Genomic DNA, 14084 nt, shown 5'->3' on the forward strand with positions numbered 1-14084 from the left:
CTCATTTTTCCCTCCAGGCTGGGAAGTAGGGTAGCCTCAGACCAAGAGATGGAAGCCACAGGTTAAAGATGGCAGAGGTAACCCACTAGCTTGGGTCCTGGGATGTCTTTGCAGATCGTGCCTCCTTACCCATGCTGGACCACGGCCTACCACTGGTCTGCTATGTGAGAGAAAAAGAAACTATCTTCTTAAACATGCCACTATATTTTTGGGTCTCTTTGTTATAGCAACTTTTACCCTAACTCATACATAACAAATACTCAGCAGACACAAACTCATAAACACACGCTGTCTACCATTTAGAACTCAGGAGCTCAATTAATGTTAGATTCATGCAATAACAGTTACTGATTTCCTATTGTATGTTAGGCACAGGGTTGCATAAATAATGGCTTTTTTTTTTTTTTTTTTTTTTTGCCAGGAGCTGACGAATGAGCAGGGATAGAAAAAAAATAACAAAGAAAGGAATTAAAGGTGACAAGTACTGTACGAGAGGACTCTGTCAGGGGCAGTATCCGGAGAAAATGAAAGGATTTGGACATCCTTTAAAAGTTTGCTGTGCTAGGATGAAACACACATCATGAAACGAAGCAGCCATTCAATGCACCTGTACAATTACTTTCACAGAATTTGGAGGCCTCCTCGCCTGTTTCTGGGTCACTGACCTTGAGCTGGGGCGGGGGTAGGGGGTGGCCTGGCTTACTGTTTTCTCACTTCAGACTTCCAACACTGTCTTTTCAAAGGGTTTGTGTGTTGGGTATAGGGGTGGCAGTAGGGATGGAGGTTAGGTTTAGAGGATTACTGACAATCCTGTAATAACTTTTGAAATAGCTTTTCAGATCAATTCCCATTCATTTCCCACTTTACAGAGAAAAGAGGACCAGGGAAGGATCAACAGTTATGAGAAAAACGAAGAGGGAAAAAACTCCACTAACCACACCTGGAAATGGGAAATATCTCTTTGTTCCTGTGTCCCATTGCCCACCCCCCACCATATCCTGTGGCTTATTTGTGTTTTCCTTCTATCAGCCACAATGGCTTTTATTTTATATTAAGAATGCCCTGGGAAGAAGGCACTAAGTGAGAAATCACCGCAAAAGTTCAAGAAAAGAACATATATAATATCTTGGGTGTTAACTAAGAGATGCTAAGCATGAAAAAGAATCTTGTCAAATTAGGCTTCATGTCTACTTCATCTAATTGCACCAGACCTCCTGTCATGCTCGTTTGCAATAGTGTTATTTTTTATTTTGAGTCATAATGGCCTTACTTTTTATGAATGCCTTGCCCATACGTGCCCTATGGTTTCAGAATACCTTTCATTTTCAACTTGTAGGGGGTACACCTTTATACAAATCATTTATCCTCTGTAAGCCTCAGTGTTCTCATTTGTATAATGACTAGATAATCTATGAAATCTCCTTTGGTCCCAAAGTCGACAATTTGAGTTCCCTTATAAACATATTGATTAAAGTCTGGTGACAACTGTAGCTACAATGACAACAGAATGACGAAGCATATTAACATTAGTGTTAATGCAATAATCAGCTGTGTTTTATTCCATATGGCAATTTATTTCAATAATTAAGCCAAACTCCATCTGCTTTGGCATACACAATTTCTTTTCAAATGGTTTCCTGAACTACATCTTTGGAAATAATTTTATGTTTTTCAAATATTGCTCCCATCAATATATGACGACTGTGTGGAATCTTTCTGATTAAAAAAAAAAAAATCATGGATGCCAAAGCCCATCTCATTTGACAAAGGGATTGTTTTGCTGCTTGACCTTATGGATATGTTGCGTGGTCTAATCAAGAGTCCCAGAAAAGGAAGACAAATCTCAGTGTCGGCAGAGAGAGAACGCACATGGGGTGCTAGTTTCTGGAAGAGGCAAAGCAAGCTGCAACGCTGTCAGCAGCAAATTTCTATTTTTCTGACCTGAGGATCCTGTTGGGACAGGATGGGCCTCAATCTGTGATGGAGACAAGAAATATGGCTCCTCCCATACATCCGGCAGGGGTGCCTTTCTTTGACTTGGGTTGAGGTGCATTGACAGAACAGCAATAGGGAACATTTGTCTTTATCTTTATAACGCTTGACAAGAGGCATGATTACTGCTGTAAGGGTATCAAAATAAAGAAAAAAATGGGCTGTCCTACAGCCCTGTTATTTATCACATTCAGAAACGCTAACCCAGACTAGCAGGAGAGAAATTCCTTGTCAAATTGCCTCTAAAAATCATTATTTTCCTCCCTGAGATAATATGTGAAGTCCATGGATCCACCCATGCTGTCCCCCTCCCCCCCGCCCTCTCCAGGTTTGCAGTTGGGGACAGTCTTCCCCTGAGCCAGGCTGCCCCTCCACAGACTGGGATTGCCTCCGTGTGGCTCATTGCATGTGCCAGTCTGACAATAAACACACTGTTCCCTGCATGTGCAGGCAGTACAGAAAAATGCTGGCTGGCGACTTATTAGCAAATATTGAATGTATACAACAAAAATTCGATTTATTTTGCAGCAACTGTTAGGATGTCTCCAGGCAAATTAGTGCTGGAGCTGACTTTTTCAACCCCTTTATTTATTTTCCCGTTCCTTGTTTCCTAATTAGGCAGGCTTTCTTCTGCTTTGCAGACACCCTGTCTGCCTAAATCATTGCAGGTCTCTTGCATCCTCAATACAGCAGGCTTTCACATTCGTATTGACGCCATGATAGGGAGGTATAAGCCACCCTTCTGCATATGGGCTCCAAATTGTTTCAAGAGTGATGCTAAATGCCTTTATGACCCAGTATACGTTTTCCTGCTCTGACTTATAGAGGGCCTGCATGTGCTAAAGCCAATGTTTTTTTCCAAACAAATTGTGAAGAGTAGATGGATCTAAATAGCGTTTGCAATGAAAGGCCACTACCTTCAGTGCCTGGCACCAAACAGTTTTTTTTTTCCCCTCAAAGTGTTCTCTCTCAGCAGGTCTTTGCAAAAGAGGGCATTTGCTCACAGTTCCTCATGGAGAGCAATTCAAGAATTAAATCAATGGCCATGTGCTAAAGCTTATTTGAAATTCTGCATTTTATTTGGATTTGCATTCTTTTGTAGGGCTTAGGGCAATGGTTCTCAACCTTAACTGTCCGTTAGAATCGTATGTGGAGCTTTAAAAAAATATTGATGCCCGGGCTCCTTCCCAGACCAATTAAATCAGAATATCAGAGGGTGGAGCCATGGCAGTGGCATTTCTAAAGTTCTCTAGATGATTCTATGGACAGCAGGCCATTGGTTTATAGGGTTATTATGATCAGAATACGTCCAAAGAACTCTTGTTTATGCAATAAATATCTGAATAACTAGTATCTATTAGGGAAAAGACTATGTACCATAGGGGATTCAATGACATATGAAGAAATTTCTATGTTCTCAAAGTAGCTGATAAGTTAATAGAGGCCATGAAGTAAGTTTTCATTCATTCCACACATATTTGTTGAGTCCGATTATGAGTTATAAGCATTGGGGAGTGAGTATGGAATGAGAAAGGCAAAGCCTCTGATGTCATTGAGCTTACATTCTAGCAAAAAAAAATTTTTTTAAAGCAGGTACCGATTAGTCATATAAAGAAATGAATACAGAGGTAACATGATAGAGAGTGGCTGAAACGGGAAGGGAAGAGTTTTGGGATGCTTCTCTGAGTGGCAGATCTGAGTGATGTGAAGGAAACAGTTAAGTGAAGGTCTGGAGGGAGCGAGTTTTAGATAGAAAGAACAGCAGCATGTCAAGGTCTTGAGGTGGGAGTGAGCAGATGCCAGAAGCAGAAAGAGGCCAAAGTCCTCAGAGGAGGTAGTTGGACACAGAGTCCACATCCTGCGTAAAAGCTGACCTTAACAGAGACAGGAAAGCAGGCAAGCTTTGGAGGCGCAGATGAATGTTTCCGAGCCTCTGGAGAGAAAGGACATTGCTTTGGTATGGGCATTCCGTGTTCATAGGAAAAGGGGTTTTGAATCGTAGCTTGAGGGAGAATACGCGAGAACTGGAGGGGAAGGGCATTTCAAGCAGTAGTGTTTCTCTGCAAAAACATAGAAGGCACAGCGATCTAGACCATGAACGGAAGCAGCACATTGTTCCACTTGACTGGAACGAGGGATGCAGGAAGCCGTGTGGGAACTCAGAGGTTGGGATAATGAAGGACCATGTATGTAGAGAGCTTGGGCTTCATCCTAAAGACAAAGGAAAACCCAAATATATTTTGTTTACTTCTTCAGCCTTATGTCTGGCCAATTCCTGCTTCGCTCCCTGTATCCTAGCAACTCCAAACTACTCCTTACTACTGCACCTCCCCCCCACAGTCCTGCACCACCATGCTGGTCCTCGCCTTTAGGTTTTACAGTGGTCTTTCCCTCTGTTTGAAATATCTTTCCCATACTCTTGGGCTTGTCTCTGTCAACTAGTCAAACTCCTACTCAGGAATTAGCCACAGTTCCTTCAGGAAGGGGTTCCTGACCCTCCTCCGTGCCTCCATAGGACGAGAGGCATATTTCTTCAAGGGCACTTTGCGTGTCGAGAGGATCATTCATGAGTGCTAGGTACTAGCTCTTTACTGAGTGTTAGGTACCATGCTGTGTGCTTGCATTATGGCTTAATAGATAGATAGGCAACAAATGCTGAACAAATAAGCAAACTGGTATGTTATAAGATGGTACGTATGGAAGGAAAAAGTAGTTTAGGATATGGAAGATTGGGAGAGGTGCAGGAGGGTAGTTACATTTGTAGTACAAAGTCAGAGTGGGCCTAATTGAGAAAGCAAAATTTGAGCACACTTTGACCAACTGTTCCAATTTGTCACAGACTGAGGAATTTCCTGGGATGTGGGGGGTTTTCAGTACTAAAACTGGGACAGTCCTGGGCAAACTAGGATGGTTGGTCATCCTCGAACTGTATGTTAATATTTGTCTTATCTACTAGTTCTAAATTTGAGGACAGGAACTAGAGAGTGAGGGTAGCGTGGTGGTAAAGATCATAGGCTTTGGAGTCAGACTAGCTGGGTTCAAATTATAGCTCGGCCATTTGTTAGCATGGTGACCTCAGACTAGTAAGATTTTTAATGAGCCTCTGTCTCTTAATCTATGAAACTGAAGTAGCTGGCACAGAATAATCGCTCAATAATCGTTGCTGTTGTTATTATTCATAGTGCCTAGCACGGCCCCTGGGGGACTCCAGCTCCTCGATAGCTGTTTGCTGAAAGAACAATGAATTAATGATAATGTACCATGTGCCAGGCACTAGGCTAAGCCCCGGATATACAAAGATGAATAAGGCATGATTTCTGCCTTCAAGAAAATCATAATCCAGCAGGGGAGACCTACATGAAACACCATATTGGATTTTAACAACTGCTGTCTTGTTCCACCATGGCAATCCGCATTCTACTTTCCTAGTGTGCTTTTCTTTTACATGGAGCATAGTACCTTTTAATACCCTATAGAATATTCTTATATGTCACAGTTACTCTCATTGGAATGCAACGGCTTAAAAGCAGGGACCTTGGTTCTTTCACTGAGCTATCCCAAGTGCCTGGAACTACTGGCTCCAAGAAGATGCTCAATAATGTTTGGTGGATTAATGAATCGAAGTAGCATTTGATGTGACAAGAGCTTTTAAAGAGGATGTACAAAGTGTGGGCGACTACATTTAGAGTCAGGAAATGTTCCATGGACAATGTGGCATTTTAGGTTGATCTTAAAGGGTATATAGTGTTTCTTTAGGAGATTGGAAGGCATTTCAGGCTCAGAGCCCATCAAGAGGAACTGACAGGAGCAATGCAGGGCCAATGAAGGTGGAAAGAGGGATTGAGGGGTTGAAGAGATCTGAGGCGGTTTGGCATGGGTGAGGTTTAAGAGACATTTCAGTGTGTCGGTGCTGATGCAAAGTGGATCAAAGGATGAAGCAGTGTGTGGAGTGACACCATGGAGACCAGCGTGTGGTTACTTAAGAATCTGGATGGAGATGAGTTGGTAATTTGAGAGAGGATGGTTTTAATTTTTAATGAGATAAGATCACTTGAGCAGTAGAAAGCTAAGGGGAAATAGCCAACAGAGAAGGCAAGAATAAACATGGACGAGGGCCCAATTGATTCAATCTCTGGAAGAGGTAGGAAGAGATGGCATTGAGAGGACAGACAGAGGGAGGGAGGGTGTCCTCTGAAAAGAGAAGAAAAACTCAGTTTTCTTCAGAGACTAGAGATAAGCTTCTCACCACTTGTGTGGAACCCAGCATTGATTCATTAAGTAAGTCATAGGAGACAGTACTGTCATAGATGCTGAGTCACTATTGGCAACTCAGTGAAATCCTGTTACCTCACTTTATGCTGGAGAGCAGTTAAGAAAGGTGGCAACTGGGAGACTTTCTTCAAGAGGAATGTTTAGAAAAAAACAGAACTACTCAATTATTAGAAAACACAGGGTCCTGTAATGGAATTTTCTGGCTAACTCAGAATTAACACACACACACACAAAACACTGTATGTTTCCACCATTGTTAAAAGTGATTGCACTTTTTCTTTCCCTTAATGAGAATTACAACTGAAAAAGTCATTTGGTTTTTAAAAAAAATTTGAAATACCTCAGAATTTTATCCCAAATTTTCATCCAATTATCCTGAGTCGCAGAGGTGGATGGCGTGAGGGATTAGTATTAATGGGCATGGGATTCAGAAGTACCCAGAGACAGCTTTTTTTTTTTTTTCAAAAAAAATTAATTCCAGTTGTAGCAAAAGTACTTAGTGAATTGAAGATCCTGGTTATTTGCTTTTACTTATTTTTGACTTCTGTATTACATCTGAAAATTAACATCTAAGAATTAGGAAATGAAAGATTATGAGTAGCCTGGCTTTTGCAGATCAAACTTTTGCTTATAAATTTTGTATCGGGTGGGTAATCTTTATATTCTGCCACCAGCCAAAGAAGTGGGTTGTCTCTGAATATAACTATTATATTATCAGCCATAATAGTCTTTTCCTCAAGGGCAGTTTCTCAAACAAATGATTTCAAAATCAATAAACACCCTGTAGCCTCCTGTTTCAGAATTTACTTATTCATGAGATGCTTATCTCTCTGTAAATTCCCAGGAAGAATTCTTATTGCTTAATCCCACCATATTGGATTGAATGCTTATCAGTTCAAAATTAGTTCTTATTAAATTTTCTTGGCAACTTTGTAACTATCTCAGGGGGTTCTCCCCCTGTGAGTTATTCTTACTTTTCAATCTTACATGAGTAGAAACCTATTTTAACATCCTAAAAATCATTAAACATTGGCTTACCCATTTGCAATGTGTTCCATTTCAATGTTAGTTGGACAAAGGCTGTGTGCCCACAAACAGAGCTTTGTAAAGAGACTATTTTGTACGGCTGCATGGTTTCGTTATTAGACACTAACAGTCTCCATCACTGACAGGTAGAGACAAATTGAGAGCTAAAGCATAGTAGAGGCTAGTGTAGCTACCTTCTCATTTTTCACCTTGAAGGCTGTTTCTGCCATCCTTTGGTCTGGTCCCAGGGTCATTAGTAGCTTCTCTCCCAATCTAGGATGTGGTCTGGTGCCTGTGGAATTACGGTAGCACACGCATGTCCAGGTAAACTAAAGAGGAATGGTCTGCTCTGCCCGCCTGATTGTGAGAAAAGATGCCTGCTCAAGATGGCGAGAGCTTCTGAAATAATGCTCTGCTGTGGGCTCATTTGAATAATCTCCCCACTCATTAAACACAGCTGCAAGGCAAAAGGCAGCAGAGTTCAAAAGGCAAGCCAAGGGAATATATTAGTAATAGAATTATAGTTTAAGCCTTTAGGCATGTTTCCCCAATATTTTTGTACTCCATTAATTACAACAAGAACGCTTTTGTCACTTACCAAAAAAAAAAAAAAAAAAAAAAAAAGGTTAGAGGAATATTTTGACTAAGAAACATAAGGAAAATGTATATGTTTTATAAAAGTGCTAGGTAGGCTGCAATTAAATTTTAAGACAAACTCTGGAAGTTATCCAATAAGTCATTTCCTCATTGTACAATTTAAATCCCTGGTGAGCTGGGATTAGAAACCATCAGCGTGATTTAGCTTCATGAGTCACTTTACCCTCGGCCCAGTACATGGGTGTCCTCACACTGTCTTCTCACAGCTGTGTGCGTGTGCGTGTGCGTGTGTGTGTCTGTATTTGCTCTGTTGGGTGATTTCTGGTCTAAATCCCAGAATGCCTCTTATACCCACTCAGAACGTCAAATTTATTATAGGACTAGAAAATATTTAATAGAAGAGAGAAAACAGTGGAAATAAAAAGCAAAGGTTTCCTTTCAAAGACCTCACCAGCAGAATTTTTCCTCTGTCTTTGAGTTGCAGGGTCACTTTGGGCTCTTCTGGAGTTGCGGGCTCTAGGGTGTTGTTTCTGCTCCCGATTAACCCCCACCCCTAATCTCATCCACCACACCATCTTGGCTAGATGACTCACCGACATGACATTTTAAGATATTGGGAATTTGATGTATTTAAATTCTGAATGGTTTAACTCTGAATTCAATTCTGTATCCTCCCTTGGGCTGTGGATTGGATTGTGTTGAGTTTTATTACCCCAGGGACTCATGTCCTCTTCCAATACAGAAGCAAATGGCTTTCATTTTGTCACAGTTTCTGTAGGGATTTTAAGGATATATTGGCGTCCAAGGGTGGACAACTCCATCCTTCGTCTTTCCTCACATAGCTGTCTAAATTGACAGAGAGTGATGCAGGCGTAGCACAGAGGTTGTAGGGACATCCCAGTCCTCTGTTTTCATTAGCATTTCCATATTAAAATCTTCCCAAGGCATCATGCGAAAATGGTGACCCAAGTAAAATACTTTGAAATCAAACTACTGAAGTGTTTTTCTTTTTTTAAGGCATCTGATTTCACCCAGCATCGTAGGAATAAAGAGTTCCTTTATAATTTTCCAGATAACTGGAAATTTTCCAGATAACAGGTGAATTTTCCAGATACCTGAATTTGGCAAAGTTTGAAGAAGAGTAAACTGATAGTTTGTCACTTGATTCTGGATTTGCTCTCTCCCTCTATTTGATTTTGTATGTGTTAAGTGATTGGCAGGCAGTGAGTGGGGTATGCTCAAAAGTGGGCTCTCAAAAGATTTCCATATCCTAATACCTAGAACCTGTGAACATTACCTTATATGAAAAAAAAAGGTCTTTGTGGATGTTATTAAGAGTCTTGAGATTAACGACAAAAGTGGAGATTATCCTGGGTTAGCTAGTTGGGCCCTAAATGCAATCACACATATACTTACATGAGGAAGGCAGTGCGAGGTTTGATACATACAGAGGGGAAGGTGATGTGGAGATGGAACGAAGTCAGACTTTGAGATACTGGCCTTGAAGATTGGAGCAACAGGCCAAAGAATATTGGCAACCATCAGAAGCTGGAAGAAGTAAAGTATGACTTTACCTGGAGAGACTGTGGCCCTTATGATACCTTGATTTTGGCCCAGTGATACGAATTTTGAACTTCTGGCTTCCAGAACTGCGAGGGAATAAATTTCTGTTGTTTTAAGCCACCCAGAACGTGGTAATTTATGACAGCAGCAGAAGGAAACTAAAAGAGGGAGGCACTTTCACAGCATTCAAACACTGGGGCCACCAGCCAGGCAGATGAACCTGCACACTGTCTGATAATTCCATGTTTGCAAATGACCTTCTGGACTAGTTGGAATAGTACAGCTGCCCGTTTCCAATCCAGCATCCATAAGCACAAAATGTTTAACAAAAGGAAAAGAAGCCTACTGATTTAAGGGCTACAGACCAAAAAGAAAATACAGATTTGGTACCCATGGGTTTATCCCTCCCTCTTACTTTCAGCCTAAAGGTACCAGTGCCTATAATCTGGATGTTCTTTCTCAGGAAGGAAGTAGATGACATTGGACATGATACAAATAGGTCCTCGGATAAGTATCTGGCTGCTGCTGTGTCCACATTTTCAGTTGCTTGCCATGTTATTGTAGGGGAAGCCATAAATTGTCACCTTGGGTCTCAGAGTATCAGGCGGTCGAGCAAGAGGCACAACATAGCATTCCTGCCCTTGACTGTGCCCTTGACCTCTCATCTTTGGTTCTCCCCACCTCCCCAAATAAAAGCAGCCCTGATTTTTAAAGCTCTTTTCCACCAAGTTAAATCAGAAGCACCTTCTCGCTAGCCAATTTCCTCCTAAGACATCCTACTCTTGGCCCCACCAGCTCCATTTCAGTTAAGGAGACGAGTTCAGTAAAAGAATACATCAAAACATCTCTTTGCCTGGATTTATGAAACCAGAATAATATATATCTTCTAAGCAAAACAAAAAACAAACAAACAAACAAACAAAAAACCAAAAAACAACCCAAAAAACAAGCAAAAAAAAAACCAAAAACACAACCCTGAAATATCAGACACTAAACATATCCATATAATTTTTATTTCTCTATGGAGAGGAAGAGGTGGGATCTTTTGCTGGACAGCCCCTATAGCAGAGACAATGCCCATTTTCCATTTTATTCTTTTAGTTAAAAATAATGAACAGAACTTTGAGAATGATTCCACGTATCTCTAAACACCATTATTACATTGGCAGCAAGACTTCACTAATTTAGAATAATGATGTGAGGGTGGAGGAAGACAGAGATAGCTGAAAATCTGGTTGTGGGAAATATTTAAAGAAGAGCACTCTGGCATCGGCTAGAATGCATCGTAGACAGTGAGATATAAATGTACGTTCATTAGTGAAATAAAGCAAGTTGAATTAATTTAAACATTCTTTTGCACTGGACCAAAGAGATAAAAGTCATTTAATATGCAAGAATTTATTATGCCTCCTTAGTGGTCTAACTGAACGTATCTGGAGGCATGTTTATAAAGAAATCCTTCATTTCAAGAGCTTTTGGTTAGATATAGCTACTGATTTTACACTAGGTTCCCTCCCCTGTGACACCCCAAAAAGGTTTTCCAGGAACGTGTTATTTTGACCTCCAGTAAAAAATAAAATGGACAGACAACATGTTTGAGAATTAAAATCTCTGTCCTCCCTTTCAGAACTGAGTTTATTACAATAAACTCGTTTCCACAAGCTGCCTGTTTATTCATCTTCTTTCCAACTTCGACCCAATACAATTTTTCTTCTGTCCTCCATCAAAATTGTTCTTGGAGAGAGGAGTGGTGATATCGTTACTAAAGTCATTGGGATTCTTTTAGTACTTATTTTACTGAGTTCTTGGAAGAAGGGTGATCTGGTCCCAGCAGTAGCCCCGTAAAACATCTTGGCATCTGCCCTGAGAATTCCACTGGACTGGAACAGTTATGGCCTGAAGTCTCTGTCACCCTCATCATTGATCCAAGCCATCAACCCCCTGTTCTCCTTTCAGTAGCTCTTCTGGGCAGACCCCATGCTGTCGAATGAGAGTAAGACAGGATAATCTAAGCTCTGATCCCAGGGTAGCCATCTAAGCTCTGATCCAGAGTTAACCTCTTGGGTCACCAGGGCAAGTCCACGTGTCCTTCCAGGCCAGCTGCTAGAAGTATGAAATAATGATATTATTCCATTGAATCTAGGGCACATCTTCCCCCTCCCCCACACTTTAGCATCTTTTACAGTTCATGGCATTTAGAATCACTGTTAGCCTGCATTGACATTGACCTCTTCCCTGAAGGATTTGAGTTTCCCTTGCCAGTCACTTGGTCTACTCTCAACCTGAAACCACTTTCAAATAAATTCTCAGCTTGAGGTTTCTCTTGACCACACTGATGGTGTAAATTCAGGTCAAAATCTGTGCTTTGGCTCCTATTTTTAGGGGATAGTTTCTAATTTCCTCCCCGACGAGTGCCAAGATTGAGGTCCCCATTCTTCACTGTCCCTTTCTGTGTGGTGACTTTATTTCTCATTTACTTTTACATGGAGAATGTAGCCCTTCTGTCTTCCAGCTCTAGTCAGGGGTGTTTTTCTCTCTTAATAGTATGCAAAATTATGGTACATGGTTTGTTCAGAGACAATAAGAGAGCAAAATTTAGTGTTGTTTCTAGAAGCTCTCTAGTAGGTCAGCTGAATTTACCTCCTTTATAGAGAGCTTGCCCTCTTTTCGTCATGACCACATCTTTTGTCTGTAGCATCCAGTCCTCACCTCCCTCCTCTAGTACCAACCCTGATCTTCCCCTATGGTAGAACAAGCGTCACTGCACCTCCAAGTTTATTTTTCATAATAATACTATCAGCATGGCATACAGTTCACTCACGATGAGCTCACCCAGGGGTGGGTTTGGTCTTTATTGAACTTTATTAAAATGTGAAGTTTAGTCTTTATTGAAATTAACCTTAACCTTACGTGGTCATGCTCCCATTGCATTCTTGACTCACTTCAGAATCCCCGACTGGCAAGAATGCATAGCAGTTCACATTTCTACTATTCTCTTCCCCCGGTTTTATCAGTCTTTCCTTATGCACTAGTATGCTTTACCCCTAAATTTGCTAATTTAATTCCCTTTTTTCAACTAGCTAGCTTTGAAGCTTTTCTCTTCTGCTACATACAACAGGTTGACCCTCTGAACTTCCTCTCTCACTGGTACATTTTGTATAAGTCATATCACAATTGTAACACTTCCTTCATCTTAGAATGCTCTCTTGTCTTCTTTGACACCATGCTCTTGTCTTTCTCCTACTGCTCTGCCCACTCCGGCCCCTTAAATGTTGGTGTTTCCCAGGCTTCTTTTTAATGCCCTTTTCTGGTCTCACTCTGTATACCTTCTCCAAGCCATCTTATCTATACTCTCATGGTTTCTATTTTAATTGCTACACTGGCCACTTCCCAACCCTTATATCTGGTCCAGTCCCTTTCCTGAGCTCTAGACCCATCTATCTACTTGCCCTCAGACATCATCCATAGGCACCTGAGACCCACTAAGTCTACAAAGTAGTCAGCATCTTTTCCACAAATGTGTGCCTCTCCTCTATGTTTAATCTTGGTCAATGGCACCATCATTCAGCCCTTAGCCCAGCCTCCAAAACTGGACATGACGTTTACTGCGCCAGTTATTGAGTTTACAGGCTAATTACTTCTTTGTCTTTCTAAGTGTCATTTCCCTCATTTCCAAAACAGGAATATAGTGCCAATTTCATAAACTTGAGAGAACATTATAAATATATTTGTAACACTTTGCACAGTGATCTATGATAAATGCTCTATTAATATTTATTTTTTAATTATACTTGATTCCTTCCTTTCAGACAACCCCTGTTCAGTTGATCACCAAATATTCCTGTACCCACCTCCTAATCCATCTGTCTTGTGTCATTTGTTCACTTCTTATATCCCTGTTGCTAGGATTTTAGTTCAAGACAATAGTGTCCCTTAGGGTAACTATTTCAGCCGATTTCTTTGCCTCCCATCTTGCCAGCTGCTCATCCATTTTCCACCATCCACCCAGAATAGTCTTCCCAAATCATACACCTGATCGAATAACACCACTGCCTAGAAACCTTTCACCTTTCCATTGTCCTAACGGTGTTCAACTGTCTTTATAGGGTCTCCGTGGTCAGGCGTCTGCCGGTCTCCCCTGCCTTCTCACCCCGTGCCCAGTCACTTTGTACAGCAGTGATGGGCATACGCCAGTCTCTTTCTCTGCATGTGAACTTTGCTTTTGCGTTCCTTCCTGGAATCTCTTAATTTTTCTCTCTTCTTGATTCTTTCAGATCCTGGTTCCCTAGTCTGGGTTACTTGTACCTCCTTAAGCATTTCTTTAGCATTCGGATCATACTTACCACTTCACACTGTTGAAATAGCCCATTTACCTTCTCCTAGGGTTACCAGATTTAACAGATAAAAATACGGAACACCTAGTTAAATCTGAATTTCAGATAAACAGTGAGTAATTCTTTAGCGTAAGTATGTCCCATGCAAGCCTTTCTTCTACTAGACCTCTTTCACTGGAGGGCAGGGACCATCATTGCTTCCCAACACCTAGCGTTTTGCTTAACCCACTGCATACACTGTGCTCATTGTTGACTAAATGAGTAAACTACTTAATGAAGTCCAAATACATATTTATTATT

At 41.1% G+C, this 14084-nt stretch overlaps 1 long non-coding RNA gene across 2 annotated transcripts in view; it reads left to right on the plus strand.

The window, feature by feature from the left end:
- LOC113256117 (uncharacterized) overlaps window positions 1–14084 on the plus strand; it is a 102828-nt gene that overhangs the window by 73458 nt on the left and 15286 nt on the right. Inside the window, exon 4 of one of the 2 annotated variants that reach the window (XR_006409693.3) lies at window positions 422–7908. The exons of the other annotated variant lie outside the window; for it this stretch is intronic. This is a non-coding gene — a long non-coding RNA (uncharacterized LOC113256117). Of the gene's footprint in view, window positions 1–421; window positions 7909–14084 lie in introns of those variants that run through there. 2 annotated transcript variants of the gene reach the window in all.

The sequence above is a fragment of the Ursus arctos genome, unplaced genomic scaffold (assembly GCF_023065955.2).
Source record: "Ursus arctos isolate Adak ecotype North America unplaced genomic scaffold, UrsArc2.0 scaffold_21, whole genome shotgun sequence".
Lineage (NCBI taxonomy): Eukaryota > Metazoa > Chordata > Mammalia > Carnivora > Ursidae > Ursus > Ursus arctos.